The sequence below is a fragment of the Hemiscyllium ocellatum genome, chromosome 1, assembly GCF_020745735.1.
Source record: "Hemiscyllium ocellatum isolate sHemOce1 chromosome 1, sHemOce1.pat.X.cur, whole genome shotgun sequence".
NCBI lineage: Eukaryota > Metazoa > Chordata > Chondrichthyes > Orectolobiformes > Hemiscylliidae > Hemiscyllium > Hemiscyllium ocellatum.
Window position 1 is genome coordinate 64,236,707 of NC_083401.1, and position 23,233 is coordinate 64,259,939.

The window sequence follows — 23,233 nt, forward strand, 5'->3', positions numbered from 1 at the left end:
AACCTTTGGAGAGCAGGTGTGCATGCTGGAATGGATAGAGATAGAGGAAGCTAATGTATTGAAAATATTGTCAAACATTAAGATTGACAAGTCGCCAGGCCCAGACAAGATTTGTCCTCAGCCACTTGCGAAGATCTTTGCATTCTCGCTGTCCACTGGAGTCGTACCTGAGGACTGGAGAGAGGCAAATGTAATTCCTCTCTTCAAGAAAGGAAATAGGAAATCGCCGTCATTTACAGACCAGTAAGTCTCACATCTGTCATCCACGAGATGTTAGAAAGAATTCTGAGGGATAGGATTTATGACCATCTGGAAGAGCTTGGCTTGATTAAATGCAGTCAACACGGCTTTGTGAGGGGCAGGTCATGCCTCACAAACCTTATCGAGTTCTTTGAGGATGTGACTAGAAAAGTTGATGAGGGTCGAGCTGTGGTTGTGGTGTATATGGACTTCAGCAAGGCACTTGCTAAGGTTCCCCATGGTAGGCTCATTCAGAAGGTCAGGAGGAATGGGATAGAGGGGAACTTAGCTGTCTGGATACAGAATTGGCTGGCCAACAGAAGACAGCGAGTGGTAGTAGAAGGAAAATATTCTGCCTGGAAGTTAGTGGTGAGTGGTGTTCCACAGGGCTCTGTCCTTGGGCCTCTACTGTTTGTAATTTTTACTAATGACTTGGATGAGGGGATTGAAGGATGGGTCAGCAAGTTTGCAGATGACACAAAGGTTGGAGGTGTCATTGACAGTATAGAGGGCTGTTGTAAGCTGCAGTGGGACATTGACAGGATGCAGAGATGGGATGAGAGGTGGCAGATGGAGTTCAACCTGGATAAATGCGAAGTGATGCATTTTGGAAGGTCGAATTTGAAAGCTGAGTACAGGATTCAGGATAGGATTCTTGGCAGCGTGGAGGAACAGAGGGATCTTGGTGTGCAGGTACATAGATCCCTTAAAATGGCCACCCAAGTGGACAGGGTTGCTAAGAAAGCGTATGGTGTTTTGGCTTTCATTAACAGGGGGATTGAGTTTAAGAGTCATGAGATCTTGTTGCAGCTCTATAAAACTTTGGTTAGACCGCACTTGGAATACTGCATCCAGTTCTGGACACCCTGTTATAGGAAAGATGTGGATGCTTTGGAGAGGGTTCAGAGGAGGTTTACCAGGATGCTGCCTGGACTGGAAGACTTACCTTATGAAGAGAGGCTGACTGAGCTCGGACTTTTTCATTTGAGAAAAGGAGGAGGAGAGGGGACCTAATTGAGGTATACAAGATAATGAGAGGCATAGATCAAGTCGATAGACAGATACTATTTCCCAGGGCAGAAATGGCTAACACGAGGGTTCATAGTTTTAAGCTGGTTGGAGGAAAGTGTACAGGGGATTTCAGAGGCGGTTTCTTTACACAGAGAGTTGTGAGAGCATGGAATGTGTTACCAGCAGCAGTTGTGGAAGCAAGGTCATTGGGGACATTTAAGAGACTACTGGACATGCATATGGTCACAGACATTTGAGAGTGCATATATGAGGACCAATGGTTAGCACAACATCGTGGGCTGAAGGGACTGTTCTGTGCTGTACTGTTCTATGTTCTGTGTTCTATATGCTTACTAATCAAGGCTACTCAATGACTAGCTTCTACATCCCTTTGCGGCAATGACTTCCACAGATTCACCAGCTGCTGGCTGAAGAAAGTCCTACTCATCTCAATTCTGAAGGGTCATCCCATCATTCTGAGGCTGTGTACTGGATTTCTAGTCTCTCCTACTATTGGAAATGTATTCTCCATGTCCACTCTATTCCGGCCTCTTCACATTCTATAAGCGTCCTTTGAAACTCCATTGAGTATAGAACCAGAGTATTCAACTGCTCCTCATATGGTGAGCCCTTCATCCCCAGGATCATTCTTGTTAACAACACCAACACCAGTGCATCTTTCCTTAGCTATGGGGTGCAAAATTGCACACAATATTTCAAATGTGGTCTGACAAAAGCCTTGTACAACTTCAGCAGTGCATCACTGTTCTTATGTTATCCTCTTGAAATGAATGCCAACATTACATTTGCCTTCCTTACCACCAACTGAACCTACATGTTCACCTTAAAACAATCCTGAACTAGTACTCCCAAGTCCCATTTTATTTCAAATTTCTGAAGCCTTTCCCCATTTAGAAAATAGTCTATGCCTCTATTCCTTCTACTAAAGTGCATAACCTAACACTTTCCCACATGGTATTCTAAATGCTGCTTCTTCGTCCATTCTCCTAATCTGTCCAAGTCCTTCTGCAGCCTCCCTGCTTCCTCAACACTATCTGTCCCTGTGCATATCTTTGTGTCATTTGCAAACTTAACAATAATGCCATCAGTTCCCTCATTTAGATCATTAATGTTTAACATGAATAATTCTGGTTCCAACACAAACCTTTGTGGAACTCTACTCGTCACTGGCTGACAACCTGAAAAAAGACTCCTCTCTGCCTTCTGCCATTTGGCCAATTTTCTTTCCATGCCAATACCTTGCCCCTAACACCATGAGCTCTTAGTTTATTTAGCAACCTCCTTTGAGTTACCTTGTAAGAAAAGCTCGTTGGCCTTGATCGAATAACCCCAATGATGATTTATACACATTGAGTGAGCCACAAAATGCATGGCAGGTGTGGTATAAATTGGATAAGTGTGACATTAAACATGTAGAAAGCAAAATGGCAGATTATCATGCAATGGTGATTGATTGACACGTGTTGACATTAAAAAAAAGTGATGTAGATATCGTTGTACACCTCACACTGAAAATAAGGCAAATGGTATGTTGGTTTTCATTGCAAGAGGGTTTGAGCACTGGACGCAGGAAGTCTTACTGCAACGGTATAGGGCCTTGGTGAGACCACACCTGGGATATTGAATCTTATCATAATCTTAGGATGCTTTGTATTCACATGATGACAAACCTGTGAAAGTCACTACCATGGAATGCTACTGATGTTATAGTGAATCTTGGGATTCAGCCAAAGTTTCTAAATTTTTCATTTATCTATGTTATTAACTCTCAAGCACTGAACTGTGCCCATTTTCCAATGACTCAGAATTAGGTTGACTTCAGTCTAAACTCAATATCTTCCACAGATCTACATCTATCTGCAATTTGATTTTGTCAGGGAGTAACACAATTGACCATGAGAATTTATCAAATTCTATCCTTTGTTTTCAGACCCATTGCCAACAGGGATTTCTTTTTTCTGAAAAATAAAATATCTCTGCAAAGACTGTTCTCTTTAGTGTTATATAAGTTGTGTCTGCTTGAGATGAAGGCAATCAGTTCAAATTCCAGATTATAGACTCCAGATGTTAACCAGTGTTTGGCACTTGTTTTAAGAGTAAGTGTTTTGTTTATAATAAACAGATTATTTTGAGTTTAACAAAGAAACCTGGTGAAAGTCATTTTTCTTCTGAACTGCAGTTGTCAAGGGAAATAATCAGCCATTTTGGTGATTCAACTAGAACATTTATACTAATGATGTAACTGGTGGAATATTGGGTCTTGATTATGTGTGCATTTCTCTCATTACTGTCATAACATTTTTGCTAGCTCAGTGTTTGTTAGAAATTGGATATGGACAGCAGGTAATGAAATATGGAGTAATATTAAATAGTAAAAGATACAAGGGCAGATACCCAATTTTTTAATATTAGAAAACCAAATGATATTGGAAATGACTTTCCTGCAGACGGAGGAAATAACCCTGACTGGTTTACAAGAACTAACCAGAGTTAAGCCTTTAGAACTGGAAAAAGAATTCAAGGTGGAATTGCCTGTAGAAATGTTGAAGCTGAGAAGAAATATATACTTCATATATTAGCACAGCATGTGGGATTGGTAGAAATACAAGAAGGATCAGGTCATACAGTCATGGAGATGTACAACATGGAAACAGACCTTTCAGGCCAACTCAACCATGGCTATCAGATATCCTAACCTAATCAAGTCCCATTTGCCAGTACTTGGTCCATATCCCTCTAAACCTTTCTTATTCATTTACCCATCCAGATGCCTTTTAAATGTTGCAATTGTACTAGCCTCCACTAATTCTTCTGGCAGTTCATTCCATACATGCAACATGTGTGAAAAAGTTGCCTCTTAGCTTCATTTTAAATTTTTCCCCTCTCACCCTAAACCTATCCCTGCTAGTTCTGGACTCATCCACCACAGGGAAAAGACATTCTCTATTTGTCCTATCCATGCCCCTTATGATTTTATAAACCTCTACATGGTCACCTCTGAGCCTTTGGTGCTCCGGGGAAAACAGCCCCAGCCTCTTCAGCCTTTCCAAAGCTCAAATCCTCCAACTCTGGAAACATCCTTGTAAATCTTTTCTGAACTCTTTCAAGTTTCATAACATCCTTCCGATAGGAGGAAGACCAGAATTGTACACAATATTCCAACAAGACTGGTAGGTGTAGGGAATGCCTGGTGACCATAGAAATTAAGGTTTTAGTTAAGCAAAAGAAGGAAGCATATGTCAGTGTTAGACAGCAGAGATCATGTGCATCCTTAGAAGAATATAAAGGCAGTAGGAGTATACTTAAGAGTGAAATCAGGAGGGCAAAAAGGGGGCATGAGATGGCTTCAGCAAATAGGGTTAAGGAGAATCCAAAGAGATTTTATAAGTATATTAAGAACAAAAGGGTAACTCAGGAGAGAATAGGGCTCCTCAAAGATCAGCAAGGCAGCCTATGTGTGGAGCTGCAGGAGATGGGGGAGATACTAAATAAGTATTTTGCATCTGTGTTTACTGTGGAGAAGGGCATAGAAAATATGCAATGCGGGGAAATTGATAGTGACATCTTAAACGTCCATATTACAGAGGAAGAGGTGCTACATGTCTTAAAATTCATAAAAGTGGATAAATTCCCAGGATCTGATCAGGTATACCCTAGAACTCTGTGGGAATCTAGAGAAGTGATTGCTGGGCCCTTTGCTGAGATATTTGTCTCATCAGGTAAAGCATCCTAATTTTGGAAGTTTGATGTAGGCATTGAGAATAATTACTATTTGTAAAGCTTTCAGGGAAATTGTTATCTTAGAAGATCTACACTTGGACAGACACAAATTAATCAGGATGTTTGTTATAGATATTTAAGTATGTAATGTAAATTTTGTTTGACAAATCTGATCAAGTTATTTGAGAAGGTAACCAGGAATGTTAATGAGGGTAATGTATTTGATGCAGTACACTTGGACTGGACCAAGTTTTTGATTAAATTCGTCTTGGCAGACTGGTCAGGAAAGAAGCCCATGGGAGCTAAAGCAAAATTGACATGTTGATTTTAAAACAGGCTGAGAGGGAGGAAACTAATGATGGAGGTATGTTTCTGTGATTGGAAGTCTGTGTCCAATGGGTTCTACAAGGCATGATTCTAGGGCCCTTGAAGTTTACAATGAACATGAATAATTGATTGGACTTAAATGTAGGGCGTATGACCAAGCACTTCATGGATGACATAAAAGTTAATAGGGTGGCAAATAATATGGATGATGGGCTTAAGGTGCTGAAGGATAAGAGTAGATTGGTCACTGCCAGGACAGTGTCAAATGAAATTCAACTCAGAAAAACTTTTTATAATTGTCTCTACAATGGTATAACTCCAGTTAAGAACCTGTAAACTACAGGTAACAACATTTACAGTTGCATGTTATTGCTACTAATTATATTGCATGGTGATTCTATTTCCTGATCCTCTGTTGTAATGTCCTTCCTCACTACACTTTGTAAGTCACCTTTTACTTGAAAGACTATCTCTGCTGTTTTGCCATTCTGCCCCTCTACTATTTATTTCATTGATTACCTTGTAACCATGTCTCACCACAGTCTGTAATAGTAATTATATTTTAAAAATCATTTCATTCTATTTGTACTGCTAGTTCAATCTATTTGTACTATTGATTATGGGAGAGAAAGCACTATGAGGCATAAATATAGAATATTTGACCTGCAGCTTTTCATCCAATTCAATGATACGCAGACAATGGAAATCCTTGAAGTGCTGTCTGTTCCAAATCAATGTATTTTCTGTTTTAAATATGTACCTTTTATAATAACTTTAGAAATTGAAGTAGTCTATAGAAAAAGTAAAAACACAAAAAACACAATTAGTGAAGGAATCATGGAAATTATTATAATTTTGAAAATTCTCATTTTATTATTTTGATTTGAAAGCTTAAAACAAAATATATGAGATGGGTTTTATTTATTTCATGTGTTGTTTGACAATAATTTTGGGATTCAGCTCAGTCACTTAAAGAAATTTGAATAAACTTAATTTTGAACCAATTTATTCGCACGGCAAGTTTACAGAAATTGCAATACCTTAGGGAACTCATGATTTTATAGATCATAAATTTTAGAATATTAAGTATCTTTCGACATTCAAGAATAATTTCTATTGACAGATTGACATGATTTTAACATTTGGGTCTTGAAGCAGATTGCTTTTGGTTTAAAAGGCAAAAAATAAAATACAGACTTTAGGTTTCCATCTATCTTAAAAACAATCGCTCACAATAATTATGAGTATAGATGCCATACACTTCTTGGCCAAATAACAATACTTCATTTAAGGAATGGCTAACCACTGTAATAAGCAATATTATGCCCTGCCAGGAAATTTTGCTTTGCCACTGAATAGATACTGTTACTCAAATCATTAACCACTGAAGTACTGAATTCTCATATTGATGTTGAATGTATGTAGAAGTAAGACTTCTACTATGACACTAAAACTGCAATTATGTACAATATGAATTTAAATGCTGAATGTGAGAACTAAGGAAACCTATCAAACTGTGGAGTGCTTCAAGATATAGTACTCCAACATACCATCAAGCCTCCTTCACCACAGTCTTCCACTCACAAGGCCTTTGCTTCCTGGAGGGACAAAGGTAGGAATACACTGAATCACCATCATCTGTAAAGTTCCCTTCAGGCCACTCATTATCCTTATTTGGAACTAATGAACTGAATCTGCCACAAAACTGGCAAACAGGAGCATTTGTTAAGTCAAAAAGGCATCTCCAGTGGGAAACTGATTAAAGTCCAAAATTTCAATCCCTTCATTAATTTGGAATTGGTGTTTTTATGTACGTAAAACAGGGGCACAAAATTGCAGGGCTTACTTAGTCACTGAAGCAGCTATCACTGAGGGTGCTGATTGTCTAGAGGGAGCTTTGGAATTTGTGCCAAAGCTGCCTACTACATCTGGGGAGTGAGAGCCAGATGCTTGGCACTTGGAACAGAGCAGATCCTTGTTTCATTGATCAAATGCTGGACCACACGACAGAAGAGGGAAGTCCTTTTCCTGTGTGGGGAAAGGAAGGGACACTTCATCATGAGCAAGAACACATCTTTCTGTTCAATGCCAACTCTCTCCACCTCCAACTTCATATTCTCTCTTACTTCCTAGCCCTACATATGCCCCAGTAAACTAACCTTTTCCATAGCTTCATGTGGGTCAAGGTTCAAATGGAGAGAAAAAGAAGATGACCCAACTGAACATTAACCTGTTGGGAGGCTACTTGAACTGTGTTGTCAGAAGACTGTTGCCTGCTCAATCGTTGTCCTATTAAGCAATGGATCACATTGCCTCTGCAGCTCAGTGTAGTGTCCTGGAGAAGTGTTAGTAGCTATCTCTTCTAAAGGTTTCCCTTGTCCTCCAAGAGTTGCGGACTCTGTTCTAAGCACTTTGAAAATCGGAGCAAAGATCTGTGGAAACCTGAATTGGAGGTGAATGAAACATTCAAAACAGCAGTCAGGAAAGTGATGTACACATGGAATAAATTGTTGTCACTGTTGCACATTAGTTGAACATTGAGGGAGTGAAGCCCTTCATGCTGATGGATCTCATTAACCAGGCACTAGGTTACTTGATGAAGTGCAATCTGGGGGATTACAGAAATGAAGTCAAATCCGAATTCATTCAGTCCCTTTGCAGCAATGCCATTTGCTAAATATCTGCCATCCAGATCTGACAAAGAGGAAGGATGAAATGGTGTGCAGTGACTTTTTTGAGATGCCCCTGAGGTCCACAGCAGGTCTTTGGAAGGAACCAGAAGCAAATATAGTGGCTTTCACAGTTGCTGTGAGATGTAACACCTTTGATGACCAGGGCAAAGATCTCCATGATCATCATCCTGGAGGGTCACAGTTTCCTGCATCTCCGTCATCTCCAGGTAACTTCATCTGTGGTAGTCATTCCTGTGGGGAGGATGTAATCTTTGTTTCCCTTTTGCTCATAGTTGCTTTCCCATTGCTGTCTTGATGCCTGGAGTTTTGCTCTTCTTGTGGACAATGTTGTCAATAAGTGTCACTAAGTCCAAAGTCTGATCATCATGCCCTCATTAGAAAGTGGCAGCATCCTTCTGGGCAGATAGTCACCTTCAATTATCCTTGGCAGCTTTGACTTTTGCTCTTATGAACTTGCATTGCCATTAGGCTGTTAAATTTCTCAAAGCATCGACTATATGTGCCCACTATCCCTGCTACCATGCAGCATCATGATCCCAGTTACCCTTTGCTCTGCTGACCCCCTCATAGGGCTAGGCTGCTACTCAGGGCAGCTGTTTTCAGCTAGTCAGTTTCAGAAAGTATTGCTTATATATTTGTCTCTTTAAAAATTTGAAGACCTCCCTTGACAGTCTTTCAATGATTGTGAAAGTGAGGACTGCAGATGCTGGAGATCAGAGTCAAGATTAGAATGGTGCTGGAAAAGCACAGCAGGTCGAGCAGCAGCTGAGGAGCAGGAAAATTGACATTTTGGGCAAAAGCCCTTCCTGATGAAGGGCTTTTGCCTAAAACATCAATTTTCCTGCTCCTTGGATGCTGTCTGACCTGCTGTGCTTTTCCAGCACCACTCTAATCTTGAATCTTTCAATGATGTCTCTTACCTCCCCCGTCCCTCCCCATCCTCCTCCCTCCCTGTTGATTAACGCTAGAACAGAGGTGAGCACCTTTAAAATTGGCACACGTTCTGGAGCTGATAGTTTTGTCCTTTCCCCTACTCCCCACTCTCCATTCTCACCTCTGCCAGCCCTTTAAAAAGAGATTGAAGTTACTGAGATCATGAAAGGCTTTCCGTCAATACAAATCTTTAATTTAAAAATATTTGAATGTTGTACTTCATTAAAAGTAAAAAATGAGGTCTGCAGATGCTGGAGATCACAGCTGAAAATGTGTTGCTGGTTAAAGCACAGCAGGCCAGGCAGCATCTCAGGAATAGGGAATTCGACGCGAAGGGCTCATGCTCGAAACGTCGAATTCCCTATTCCTGAGATGCTGCCTGGCCTGCTGTGCTTTAACCAGCAACACATTTTCAGCCTTCATTAAAAGTACCCAAATTTCATATATAATTTGACACGAAAGTCCCATATTTAATTATAAAGTATAAGAAAAAACCAGGTAATCTGACTAAAACACTGATGACAAGAATATATTCGACACCAAGAATGCAGATCTGGAAGAGGGCACTGTTGGTATGATTAGCAAGTTTGCAGATGACACGAAGATTGGTGGAGTAGCAGAAAGCATAAGGGACTGTCAGAGAATACAGGGGGATATAGATAGACTGGAGAGTTGGGTGGAAAAGTGGCAGATGGATTTCAATCCAGACAACTGTGAGGTTATGCATTTAGGCAAGACTAATTCTAGAGCGAATTATACAAAGAATGGAAGAGCCTTGGGAAAAGTTGATGGGCAGAGAGATGTGGGAGTGCAGGTCCATTGTACCCTGAAGGTTGTCGCATGTGGATTGAGTGGTCAAGAAGGCATATAGTTTGCTTGCCTTCATTGTACGGTGCATTGAGTATAAGAGCTGGCAAGTCATGTTAAAATTGTACAAGATATTGGTTCAGCCGCATTTAGAATACTGTATACAGTTCTGGTCGCCACATTACCAAAAGGATGTGGACGCTTTGGAGAGGATGCAGCGAAGGTTTACGAGAATGTTACCTGGTGTGGAAGGTGCTAGCTATGAAGAGAGGTTGAGTAGGTTAGGTTTGTTTTTATTAGAAAAAAGGAGATTGAGGGGGGGGCCTGATTGAGGTCCACAAAATCATGGTACAGACAGAATGGATAGAGACAAGCTTTTTCCCAGGGTGGGGATTCAATGATGAGAGGTCATGCTTTCAAGATGAGAGATGGAAAGTTCAAGGAGGATACATGCAGCAAGTACTTCACACAGAGGATGGTGGGCGTCTGGAACGTGTTGCCAGCAGAGGTGGTAGCGGAAGGCATGGTAGATTCATTTAAGATACGTCTGGACAGATGCAGGAGTAGGTATGATCAGTATAGATAAGCATCTGATACAGATGCTTAGGAATTGGGCGTCAGGTTTAGACAGTAGATTTGGATTGGCACAGGTTTGGAGGGCCGAAGGGCCTGTTCCTCGGCTGTAAATTTTCTTTGTTCTTTGTTCTTTTTTCCCTGGAGTGTTGGAGGCTGAGGGGTGACCCTACAAAAGTTTATAAAATCATGAGGGGCATGGGACAGGATAAGCAGACAAAGTCTCTTCCCTAGTTGGGGGAGTCCATAACTCGAGGGCATAAGTCAAGGGTGAGAGGGGAAAAATATAAAAGGGACCTAAAGGTCAACTTTTTCCTGCAGAGTTGTGCATGTATGGAATGAGCTGCCAGAGGAAGTGGTTGAGCCTTGTACAATTACAGCATTTAAAGGGCATCTGGATGGGTATATGAATAGGAAGGGCTTAAAGGGAAAAGCGGCAAATGCTGGCAAATGGGACTTGATTAGGTTAGGATATCTGGTTGGCATGGACGAGTTGGGCCGAAGTGTCTATTTCTGTGCTGTACATCTCTATGACTCCATAAATGCTCATGATTGAAGTGGCTGGTTGGAAAATGGGCAATAACAAATAACAGTTGCAGTAGAGGTTGAACAACTTCAGCAGCTAAATAAATATGAGTTCCCTGGTAATAGCTACAAAATCTCCAACTTGGATCAAGTCTCATCATTTCATCAATGTTTTATGGCTGATGATAGATGCCTAGGGGTAAGATGGCCTTGCCCCTAGGATGTTCAGTAAAACTGATAACAATGGATCAAGCCTCTTTGTACTTGCTTTTAAATGAAGTCACATTGAGAGGTGAGAGAAAACTGGAGTTTGTACTTTGGAATTTATCAAACAAATTGCCATAAGAAAGATTTTAAAAAGATTTAATAATTTGCATTTTTTTAAAGTGTATGATGCGCATGGGTAGTTGACTGAGTTCATTGGACACTGGTAACTTTGAAGGTCCACCAAAATGAAACAGACTATGATTACCCATTCAAAACATTTGATTGAATTTACTCAAGAACAATTATTCAGTCTGGAACATTCCAGCTTTGTCTCTTTGGCTCATGCTAGATTCCAGTCTAGTTGAGGATGAAGAATTTTGTGGAAACTTCTCTCTGATTATCCACCGTCATTCTCAGCAAGATTTTGGAACTTGTTCTGACTTGTTCATTGTGAGGCTTGTCAACTCTGCCTAAATCTACCCCTTTTTGCTATTTATTGCACATGTAATTTTGTACTGAATCTTCCCAAGTTGAAACTTCATTCTAAGCCATTAATTTGTGGCTGGAAGGTTCATTTTCAGATGTTTAGTCATCATACTAGATAACATCTTCAGTAAGCCTCTGGGCAAAGCATTTTGGTTGGTGATGTCATTTCCTGTGGTGATGTCATTTTCTATGGTGATGCCATTTCCTGTTCTTTTCCTCAGGGGGTGGTACATTGGGATTAAGTCAATGTGTTTGTTGATAGAGTTCCGGTTGGAATGCAATGCTTCTCGGAATTCTCGTGTGTGTCTCTGTTTGGCTTGTCCTAGGATGGATGTGTTGTCCCAGTCGAAGTGGTGTCCTTCCTCATGAATATGTGAGAGTGAGGAGAAATTTCTTCACCTGGAGAGTGGTGACTGTGAGGAATGCTCTGCCCCAGAGGGCAGTGGAGACCCAGTCTCTGAATTCATTTAAGAAAGAGTTGGATAGCGCTCTCAAGGATAATGGATTCAAGGATTATGAAGATAAGGTGGGAACAGGATACTGATTAAGGATGATCAGCCATGATCATATTGAATGGTGGCGCAGACTCGAAGGGCAGAACTCCTGCACCTATTGTCTATTGTCTATTGTCATTTCGTGGCTAGTTGATGTTCATGTATCCTGGTGGCTAATTTTCTGCCTGTTTGTCTAATGTAGTGTTTGTTACAGTCTTTGTATGGTATTTTGTAAATGACGTTTGTTTTGCTTGGTGTCTGTATAGGGTCTTTCAAGATGATTAGTTGCTGTTTTAGTGTGTTGGTGGGTTTGTGGGCTACCATGATGCCAAGAGGTCTGAGTAGTCTGGCACTAATTTCTGAGATGATTTAGATGTAGGGGAGAGTGGCTAGGGTTTCTGAGTGTGTTTTGTCAGCTTGTTTGGGTTTGTTGCTGAGAAATCTGTGGACTGTGTTCATTGGATACTCGTTCTTTTTGAATACACCAATAGGTGATTTTCCTCTACTCTGCATAGTTCTTCTGTGCTGCAGTGTGTGGTGGCTCAATGGAATAATGTTCTGATGCAGCTTCATTTGTGGGTGTTGGGATGATTGCTTCTGTAGTTCAAGATTTGGTCTGTATGTGGTGTTTTCCTGTAGATGTTGGTTTGAAGTTCCCCATTGGCTGATCGCTGTACTGTGACATCTAGGAATAGCAGTTTGTTGCTGTTTTCCTTCTCTTTAGTGAATTTTATGCCGGTAAGGGTATTATGGTCTTGAATGTTTCCTCTTATTTGTTTCATTCATGGTCGCAAAGTTTGGGTTGGTTGGGTGGCACAGCTATTTGTTTGAGTCTCTGCATTACTGTCTCTGCTAAGAACCTGATATCAGAGATCCCATGAGTGTCCAGTTGTTTTTTTTCCAGTGTTTTCTTGGCTAGGTTGATGTTGATTGATGTGAACAGGGCTGCTACATCAAAGGAGACCATTATTTCATTCTCTTCTATCTCAGTATCTTTGATGGTCTTCAGGAATTCTTGGGTGGAGTGGATGGAGTAGTGTGAGTCTTCTACTAAGTGTTTTAGTCTTTGGTGTTGCTCCTTGGCCAATCTGTAAGTTGATGTTCCAGGTAGTGAGTCTAGGGGTCTGAGGGGGGGATCCTGGTTTGTAAACTTTGGGTAATCTGTGATGTGTTGGATCAGTTTGGTTCCATTTTTTTGGAAGTCGGTCCTATTTATGTCTCCAGATTTCTGAGTGTGGTTGTTGATAGAGTTCCAGTTGGAATGCCATGCTTCTAGGAATTTTCGTGTGTGCCTCTGTCTGGCTTGTCTCTGTTTGGCTGTTCACATCAATCAACATCAACGTGGCCAAGAAACCACTGACTACACTGTTACAAGACCCAAAGACACATATACCAAACACCACCAACTTCATCAGCAAGGACAATATTGACAAGCTAGTGGACCTATGCCTTACCACCCACTTCACCTTCAACAACAAAACCTACAGCCAAACCAATGGTACACCCATTGGATCTCCGATAACAGAGTTCTTAGCAGAGACAGTAATGCAGAGATTTGAACAAACAGCTCTGCCAACCATCCAACCCAAACTTTGGGTCTGTGGATGACACTTTTATCATCACTAAACTAAAGAAATTAGAAGAAACATTCAAGACTATCAATAATACCCTTACTGGCATAAAATTCACTAAAGAGAGGGAAAACAACAAGAAGCTGCCATTCCTACATGTCACAGTACAGCGAGCAGCATGTGGGGAACTTCAAACCAGCGTCTACAGGGAAACAACACATACAGAACAAATATTGAACTGCAGAAACAATCATCCCAACACCCACAAACGAAGCTGCATCCCAACACCCACAAACGTGGCTCATTCCAATGAGCCACCACACACTGCAGCACAGAGGACCTACGCAGAGTAGAGGAAAATCACCTATACGTGTATTCAAAAAGAACGAGTACCCGATGAACACAATCTGCAGATTTCTCAGCAACAATCCCAAACAAGCTGACAAAACACACTCAGAAACCCTAGCCACTCTCCCCTACATCGGAAATGACTGCCAGACTACTCAGACCTCTTGGCATCATGGTAGTCCACAAACCCACCAACACACTAAAACAGCAGCTAATAACTTGAAAGACCCAATACAGCCAACAAGCAGTAATAATGTCATTTACAAAATACCGTGCAAGGACTGTAACAAACACTACATTGGACAAACAGACAGAAAACTGGCCACCAGGATACATGAACATCAACAAGCCACAAAATGACATGACCGTCTCTCACTAATATCCTTACATACAGATGAAGAAGGACACCAGTTTGACTGGGACAACACATCCATCATAGGACAAGCCAAACAGAGACACACACAAGAATTCCTAGAAGCATGGCATTCCAACCGGAACTCTATCAACAAACACATTGACTTGGATCCAATTTACCACCACCTGAGAAAAAAAGAATAGGAAATGACACCACCACACCAAAGAAATCAAAACATATAAATAGAAAGCAGGAATCATCAGCAATGCTTTGTCTTGAGGCTCACTGAAGATGTTACCTAGTAGGGTGATGATAGGTCTGAAAATGAACCTTCCAGCTCAGCAAGCAAACCTATACCCAGAACCTCAACCTGAGCTACAAATCTTCTCAAAACTTGCTGCCATTATTGTGTCCCTGATGCTGCATTGCCCTTCTGAATTTTGTCTTAAACAACAGTTTGTTTTCTGGATTGTTGATGATGAAGCAGTGAAAGATGTCTAAGGCAATGAGTTTAGAAGTGGTCTTGGTGCTCACTTTTCCTGTTACAAATGGCCATCAATAACTCATGGGTTGTTGTGTTTTTAACTATTACTTTTGTTCTTAGTCTGTCTGACTAGTCCACATTGCTACACAGTAATGAAGTCCTCACTGCTGAGATGTGATCTGTTTATTTTAATTAAGTTAGTGTCTGCTCTCACATAATAAAGTTTGGCAGGGCACATTGTAGGGTCATTTGAAGAGCTGATGCACGCACAATGGGCTGAATGGCCAAATTCTGTAACACTTTCATGATTCTATGAGCAGGACTTACCAAGGTCAATCAAAAGAATGTGCAAACATTTACTGCCAATACCAGAAACAATCCTTTCAATACATTTATTTCTCCATAAAATCTATACTTTGCAATCATGGCAGTCAGCCATCTCTACTTTGTCTATTGCAGACAATAAATCTCTTGTGGTGATGGTGAGGTGATTTTCATTACATCAACCTTTGAACAATGTAACAACATTCCTTGTTCCAATATTTGTGTGAGAGTATTTCACTCTGAATTGCCTGCTAACAATTGCTGGGCTTTATTTACCAAGATTGTATAATGTCAACCAAACACAGAATTGGTCTTATTTGAGCTCTGAAATTTCAATTGTTTTGTCTGGTAACCTAGCAGCAGAGTTGAAGGATCTGTAATTATGTTCTCAAGACACGGATATGAACATATCATCCAAACCTAGCCTTTTGATGCTCTTCTTGAGAACTTATTAAAGAACAAGAATAAATCTGTAGAGAAGATGAGGCACTAAAAAAAAATCATCTCTGAACCAAAGGTGTTGAAATCCATACTGTTCTGCAAATCAGAGGGGAATCTCAAGATTTTTTAATATTAAACAGAAGTATGACTCAGTCTGAACCAAAGCAACATGTTAAATGAATTGTAACTAGCAGTTTATTTGTGAGTTTTTGTTCACAAAATTGTTAACCAAGGCCAACAGAACAAATACATCAACGTCCATCAGATTGCAGACTCACGGAAGTGTTAGGCTGTTTTGTCCGTTATATTTGCACTAGCTCTTCAAAAGAATATCCTGCATTTATTTACCAGTATTCTTACTCCTTATTTCCATCCAAATAATTATCCCATAGCCTCTTGAATGCCTCAATTAAACATACCTCCACCACACTTCCAGGTAGAAGGTAGTATTTTCCATACACTAACTAATACTCATGTAATCAAGCAGTCATGGGAAATCATGTTTGATCAATTTATTAGAGGCTTTTTTTGGAGGAAGTTTCAACCAGCGTGGATAGAGACGAACCAATAAATGTGTTGTATTTGAATTTCCTGAAGGCATTTGATATCACAAAAGGTTAAATCATAAACGGGTACTTGAGAGTTACAAGTTAGCCAGGAAATACCTAAAGAGAGAGCTAAGAAGAGCCAGGAGAGGAAATGCGAAGTTGTTGGTGGCTAGGATCAAGGAAAACCTTAAAACTTTCTATAAGTGTATCAGGAATAAAAGAATGACTAGAGTAACATTAGGGTCAATCAAGGACAGTAGTGGAAAGTTGTATGTAGAGTCCAAAGAGATAGGAGAGCGTTAAATGAATATTTTTCATTAGTATTCACACTGGAAAAAGACAATGTTGTTGAGGAGAATACTGAGATACAGGCTATTACACTAGATGGGATTGGGGTTCACAAGAAGGAAGTTTTAGCAATTCTGGGAAGTGTGAAAATAGATTAGCCCCCTGGGCCAGACGGAATTATCCTAGGATTTCCTGGGAAGCCAGGGAAGAGATTGCAGAGCCTTTGGCTTTAATTTTTATATCGCCATTGTCCACAGGAACAGTGCCAGAAGACTGAAGGATAGCAAATGTTGTTCCCTTGTTCAAGAAGGGAAGCAGAGGCAACCCTGGTAATCATAGACCAGTGAGCCGAACTTCAGTTGTGGTTGAGGTGTTGTGAAAGTTTATAAGAGATAGGATTTATCATCATCTAGAAAGGAACAAGTTCATTAGGGATAGTCAACACAGTTTTGTGAAAGATAGGTCATGAATCACAAACCTCATTGAGTTCTTTGAGGTGACCAAACAGGTGGATGAGGGTAAAGCAATTGGTGTGATGTATATGGATTTCAGTAAGACGTTTGATAAGGTTCCCCATGGTAGACTGCTGCACAAAATACAGGGGCATGGGATTAAGGGTGATTTAGTGGTTTGGATCAGAAATTGTCCAGCTGAAAGAAGACAGAAAACGGTTGGTTGATGAGAAATTTTCATTCTGGAGTTCAGTTACTAGAGGTGTACTGCAAGGATCCATTTTGGGGCCATTTCTGTTTGTCATTTTTATAAATGACCTGGATGAGGGTGTGGAAGGGTAGGTTAGTAAACTTGCAGATGACACTGAGGTCAGTAGAGTTATGGACAGTATCGAAGGATGTTGCAGGTTATAGATAAGCTGCAGAACTGGGCTGAGAGGTGGAAAATGGAGTTTAATCTGGAAAAGTATGAGGTGATTCACTTTGAATGGAGTAACAGGAATAAAGAGTGCTGGGCTAATGTTTAGATTCTTGGTAGTCTAGATGAATGAACAGAGAGATCTTGGTGTCTATGTACATAGATCCCTGAAAGTTGCCACTCAGGTTGATAAGGTTGTTAAGAAGGCATATGGTGTGTTAGCTTTTATTGATAGGGGGATTGAGTTTTAGAACAACATGGTCATGCTGCAGCTGTGCAAAACTGTGGTGTGGATGCACTTGGAGTATTGTGTACAGTTCTGATCGCCACATTACAGGAAAGATGTGGAAGCTTTGGAAAGGGTTCAGAGGAGATTTACTAGGTTGTTGCCTGATATGGAGGGAAGGTCTTATGAGGAAAGGACTTGACGTTGTTTTTCTTAGGGAGAAGAAGGTTGAGAGATGACTTAATTGAGACATAGAAGATAATCAGAGGATTAGATAGAATGGACAGTGAGAGCTTTTTTCCTTGGATGGTGACGGTGAACATGACGGGACATAGCTTTAAATTGAGGGGGTGATAGATATAGGACAGATTTCAGAGGTAGTTTCTTTACTCAGAGAGTTGTAGGGGCATGAAACATCTGCAATAGTAGTAGATTTGTCAACTTTAGGGGCATTTAAATGGTCATTGGATTAACATTTGGATGAAAATGGAATAGTGTAGGTTAGATGGGCTTCAGTTTGGTTTCACAGGTCAGCGCAATATCGAGGGCAGAAGGGCCTGTACTACACTGTAATGTTCTATGTTCAGATGTTGGTGGTAGTATGTTGGTATGGAAAGAAGATTAGCTGGTAATGGGTAGGAAACAGCAAGTAGGGTAAAGAAATATGAAGGTTCACTGGACATGAAACGTTTACTCTGCTTTCTCTTCACAAATGCTGCCAGACCTGTTGAGTTTCAGATTTCACCTTTGTTTGAGTGGGTAGATAGATTAGATTACCTACAGTGTGGAAACAGGCCCTTCGGCCCAACAAGTCCACACCAACCCCCAAAGAGCAAGGCAGCTGCCACTGATGCTGCAGGGCTCAGTGCTGGGCCAGGCAGTTAAGCCTGGGCCTGCTACTCCCAGACCCATTCCCCTACATTTACCCCTTCACCTAACACTACAGGCAATTTAGTATGGCCAATTCACCTAACCTGCACATCTTTGGACTGTGGGAGGAAACCCGAGCATCCAGATGAAACCCACGCAGACCTGGAGAGAATATGCAAACTCCACGCAGACAATTGCCCGAGGCAGGAATTGAACCCAGGTCCCTGGCGCTGTGAGGCAGCAATGCTAACCACTGAGCCACTGTGCTGAATAAGGGGTTCTCTTTCAGATTGGCAAGTTGCAATTACAGCAGTTCCACTGTGACCATAACTGTTGACATTATACTTCAGTGCCATGGAGGAATAAAGCAAATGTATTGCAGCCACATTTGCAGAGGACACAAACAGTTTACAGAGAGATACTGATTCTTACGTGTGTGGTCAAAATATAGGCAGGCAGAGTATATTGTGGGAAAAGGTGAAGTTATTGATTGATTTATTTTCACATGTATATATTACAAATACAGTGAAAAACATTATTTAGTGTTATCACAATCTAGCGCCAAAAAGTAAACCAAACATAGAATATAAAGCCAGAAAAATAAAACAATAAAGTTCATCTTATAGTCTCAACTCAATAAAGCTAGGGGTCATTGGAACAGCTCCTGCTTCTGGCCATGGGCTCCTCCACCCCAATTCTCGAGTTCCTGTTGCTATAGCAATGACACCGCTTCACTGTGTCACTGTTGCCACCACCACCATGAGCTTGTGCATGGCCAATCTCATTGATGCAGCTGCCACTGATCCTGCAGGGCCTGGTGCTGGGACCAAACATACCACCTCCACCGACAGGCTCCCAAGCCGAGCTGCAGATCTGGATCCTTGGGACTGGGCCAGGTAATTAAGCCTGGGACCTGCTACTCCCTGGCCAGCAGACCCCGGGCTAGGATGGAGCCACTTCTGCCTCAGTCTGGTATTGTTGCCGCCACCCCTGGATACTTCCTCTTTCAACATTGTCTGGTCTTGTGCTCCTCAGGCTTGCATCGCCATCTTCATCTGCCATTCTGCACAGGGCCCACTCTTGCTAATGATCCTGCAACTGAGGCGAAAAGATAAGAGAAAAGACTTTAAAGAGAAAAAAAAGCAAAAGAGGAATGGGGAAAAAAAAAGGAAGAAAAACAGATGGAAGTGGATGAGCCTGAATGTTGTTACTCCATCACCACGAAAGGCAAGGTTCCAAACATTGACCCCAAAGGAGCTTCACTGCAAATTTTCCCCAGCCCAAAAATCAGTTGTTAATTATTACTCTGTCTCCTGTCACAATTTTGTTTCCGTATTGGTTCTATTCTTTTTGTTCCCTCAGCTCTAACCTTGCTGACAAGGCTGTTATGGGGCCATGTGTCAAATACCTTCTGAATATCCATCAACACCACATCAGCAACAGTTCTTTGATCAACCCGCTCTACTACCTCATTGAAAATTTGCAGTAAATTAGTTTAATGTAGTTTTCCCTTTGTAAATTCATGCTGGGCCTCATTAATTAAACAACATTTGTCTATGTAATTATGAATTTAGTCTCAAGTTATTGTTTCCAAAAGTTTCCCAACCTTCAACCCGACTGTGTTCTCTGGTTGCTGGGTTTATCCTTATACTTTTTGAACAAGGGCATCATTTTTTCGATTCTCCAGGCCTCTGGCACTACCCTGAATCTGTGAAAGACTGAAAAACTATTGCCAGTGACTGTGCAATTTTCATTTTCAATTCCCTCAATATCCTCAGCGGACATCTCAGCTGGACCCATGTCTTATCAAATTAAATTCCAGACTGACTATCCAATGGAACCTCTTCATCCCTTCTTGCAAATGAATTTCCTTCTCCTTCAAATAATTCATACACGGATTTTGCTTCCTGCATAAATCCTGCGTGTGGTCCCTAACTCCTCTTTTTCAAACCTTTTGCTGTTTATATTCAACTGCAGAATTCCCTTTTAACTTACTTGCCGTCTCCTTTAATGCTCCCTCTGTATGATTCTCATTTGTTTTTTAACCTCTCTCCCACTTGAATCTGTGATATTCAGCTTAGTTGCCAATAAACTTGCTCTGTAATAAGCATTTTCTTACTTTTCATGGCTTATGCTAGAAATTGGATTTGTGTTCCCTATTTTTCCCTTCCCAGGGAATAAGCATTTACCATTTCTGAACTTTTTTTTTCTTTGAAGATCTACCATTGTTGAACCATAATTTTTCCAGTCAACATTTGCTATCAAATTATGGACCCAGGTCCATTTTCAACCCACTGAAATCGGCTTTCCCCAATGAATGGTTATTACTCTGGATTGATCGTTATCTTCTTCCACAGAAAATCTAAACCTTATAATTCACTGATCACTAAGAATGTTGGATGTCAATTATCTCAGTAGGAATTTTTCAGGGTAGTGTCCTATACCTCCAACCATTTTCAGCTGCTTTATCAACGACCTACCCTCCATCATAAGGTCAGAAGTGGGATGTTCACAGATGATCGCACAGTATTCAGCATCATCTACAATACTGGTACTGAAAGTCTGCATCCTTTTTTCATTGGAGAAAAGGAGGAGGAGAGGGGACCTAATTGAGGTATACAAGATAATAAGAGGCATAGGTAGAGTCGATCGCCAGAGACTATTTCCCAGGGCAGAAATGGCTAACACGACAGGTCATAGTTTTAAGTTGGTTGGAGGAAAGTGTAGAGGGGGTGTCAGAGGCGGGTTCTTTACACAGAGAATTGTGAGAGCATGGAATGTGTTACCAGCAGTAGTTGTGGAAGCAAGGTCATTGGGGACATTTAAGAGACTGCTGGACATGCATATGGTCACAGAGATTTGAGGGTGCATACATGAGGATCAATGGTTGGCACAACATCGTGGGCTGAAGGGACTGTTCTGTGCTGTACTGTTCTATGTTCTATATTCTATAAGCAGCAAAACCTTGGCTGACAAGTGACAAGTAAAACATTCATGCTATATAAATGCCAGGCAATCACAATCTCTAACAAGAGAGGAACTAAATTTGCTTCTTGATGTTTAATCACATTACCATTAACTATCAAAATTTTTGGGGTTATCATTGAGTAAAAATAAAGTGGACCAGCCAGAGAGGGTAGATCAGGGGCTAGACTACTGCATCAAGTAACTTTTGATTCCTCTTGATTCCCAGTTCACCATCTACAAGGCACAAGCCACGAGAGAACACTTCCCACTTGACTGGATGAGCGCATCTCCAAAAGAACTGAATTGAATTTAATCGAATTTATTGTCACATGTATTGAGGCATAGTGAAAAGCTTTATCTTGCGAGCAATACAGACAGATCAAGATCAAGCAATATAAATAAATAATAGGTAAACAGCGGCAAAACAAAAACACAAGTACAGGTGAATGTTGACAGCTTGTGAGTCCATTCAGTATTTTAACAGCAGTAGGGTAGAAAATGTTTCAAAACGGGCTGGTGCATGTGCTCAGGTTTCTGTACCTTCTCTCTGATGGTAGAGCTTGTAGTAAAGCACTGCCAGGGTGGGATGGATCTATGAGAATGTTGGCAGCCTTTCCTTGATAGCCGGCTTTGTAGATGGATTCTAAATTTGGGAGGTTGGCCTTTGTGATTGTCCGGACCAATTCATCACTCTCTGTAACTGTCTCCGATCTTGAATGTTACGGGTGCCATACCAGGTCGTGATACATCCAGACAGAATGCTCTCGATGGTGCACCTATAAACATTGGCAAGGATACTCGCTGTCTTGCCAAATTTTCTCAGCTGCCTGAGGAAGAAGAGACATTGTTGGGCCTTTGTAACCAGTGCATCCACACGAAGCGTCCAAGAAAGCTTGTTGTGGATGACCACTCCCAGGAGATTGACACTCTCCACTCGTTCTACCTCTGTGCTGTTAATGTGTAGGGGGGACATGAGTAACATCCCGCTGAAAGTCAATAATGAGTTTCTTGTTTTGCCGGCATTTAGAGCTAGGTTGTTCTCAGTGTACCATTTTTCCAGGTCTTCCACCTCCCGTCTGTAATCTGTTTCATCACCACCTGAGATTCGATCGACTCTGGTAATGTCATCAGCGAACTTGTAAATGGCATTAGTCTCATATTTGGCGACGCAGTCATGGGTATATGGTGAGTATGGTAGGGGCTGAGTACACACACCTGTGGGGGTCCAGTGTTGAATGTTGGTGACGAGGAAGTATTGTCCCCAGTCTTCACTGATTGTGGCCTGTGGGTCAGGAAACTAAGGATCCAGTTGCAGAGAATGGGGCTTAGTGCGAGATCACTCAGTTTAGTAATCAGTCTCAAGGGGATATTAATGTTGAAGGCTGAACTGTAATTAATGAGTAGGATTCTTACGTAGCTGTTCTTGGTGTCAAGATGTTCTAGGGAGGAGAGAAGGGCAAATGATATGGCATCTGACGTGGATCTGTTGGTCCGATAGGCAAATTAGAGTAGGCCAAGACTACTGGGAAAGCTGGACTTGATTAATGCCATGACCAGCCTTTCAAAGCACTTCATAACCACTGAAGTTAGGGCCACCGGGCAGTAGTCATTGAGACATGCTGCTTGAGCCTTCTTAGGCACAGGGACGATGTTGGCCCTCTTGAAACAGACAGGGACAGTGGCTTGCTGCAGGGAGATGTTGAAGATGTCTGATAAGACCTCTTGCCAATTGATCTGTGCATGCTCTGAGTGCATGGCCTGATACTCCTTCAGGTCCCATCACTTTCCTTGGAATCATATGAAGGAAAACTGATCTGACCTGTGATGCAGTGACTGTTGGGATAGGTTTGTCAGGACTTGTCAGAATAGGTGTTACCTCTCCATCGAAATCCTGCTCAAAGCAA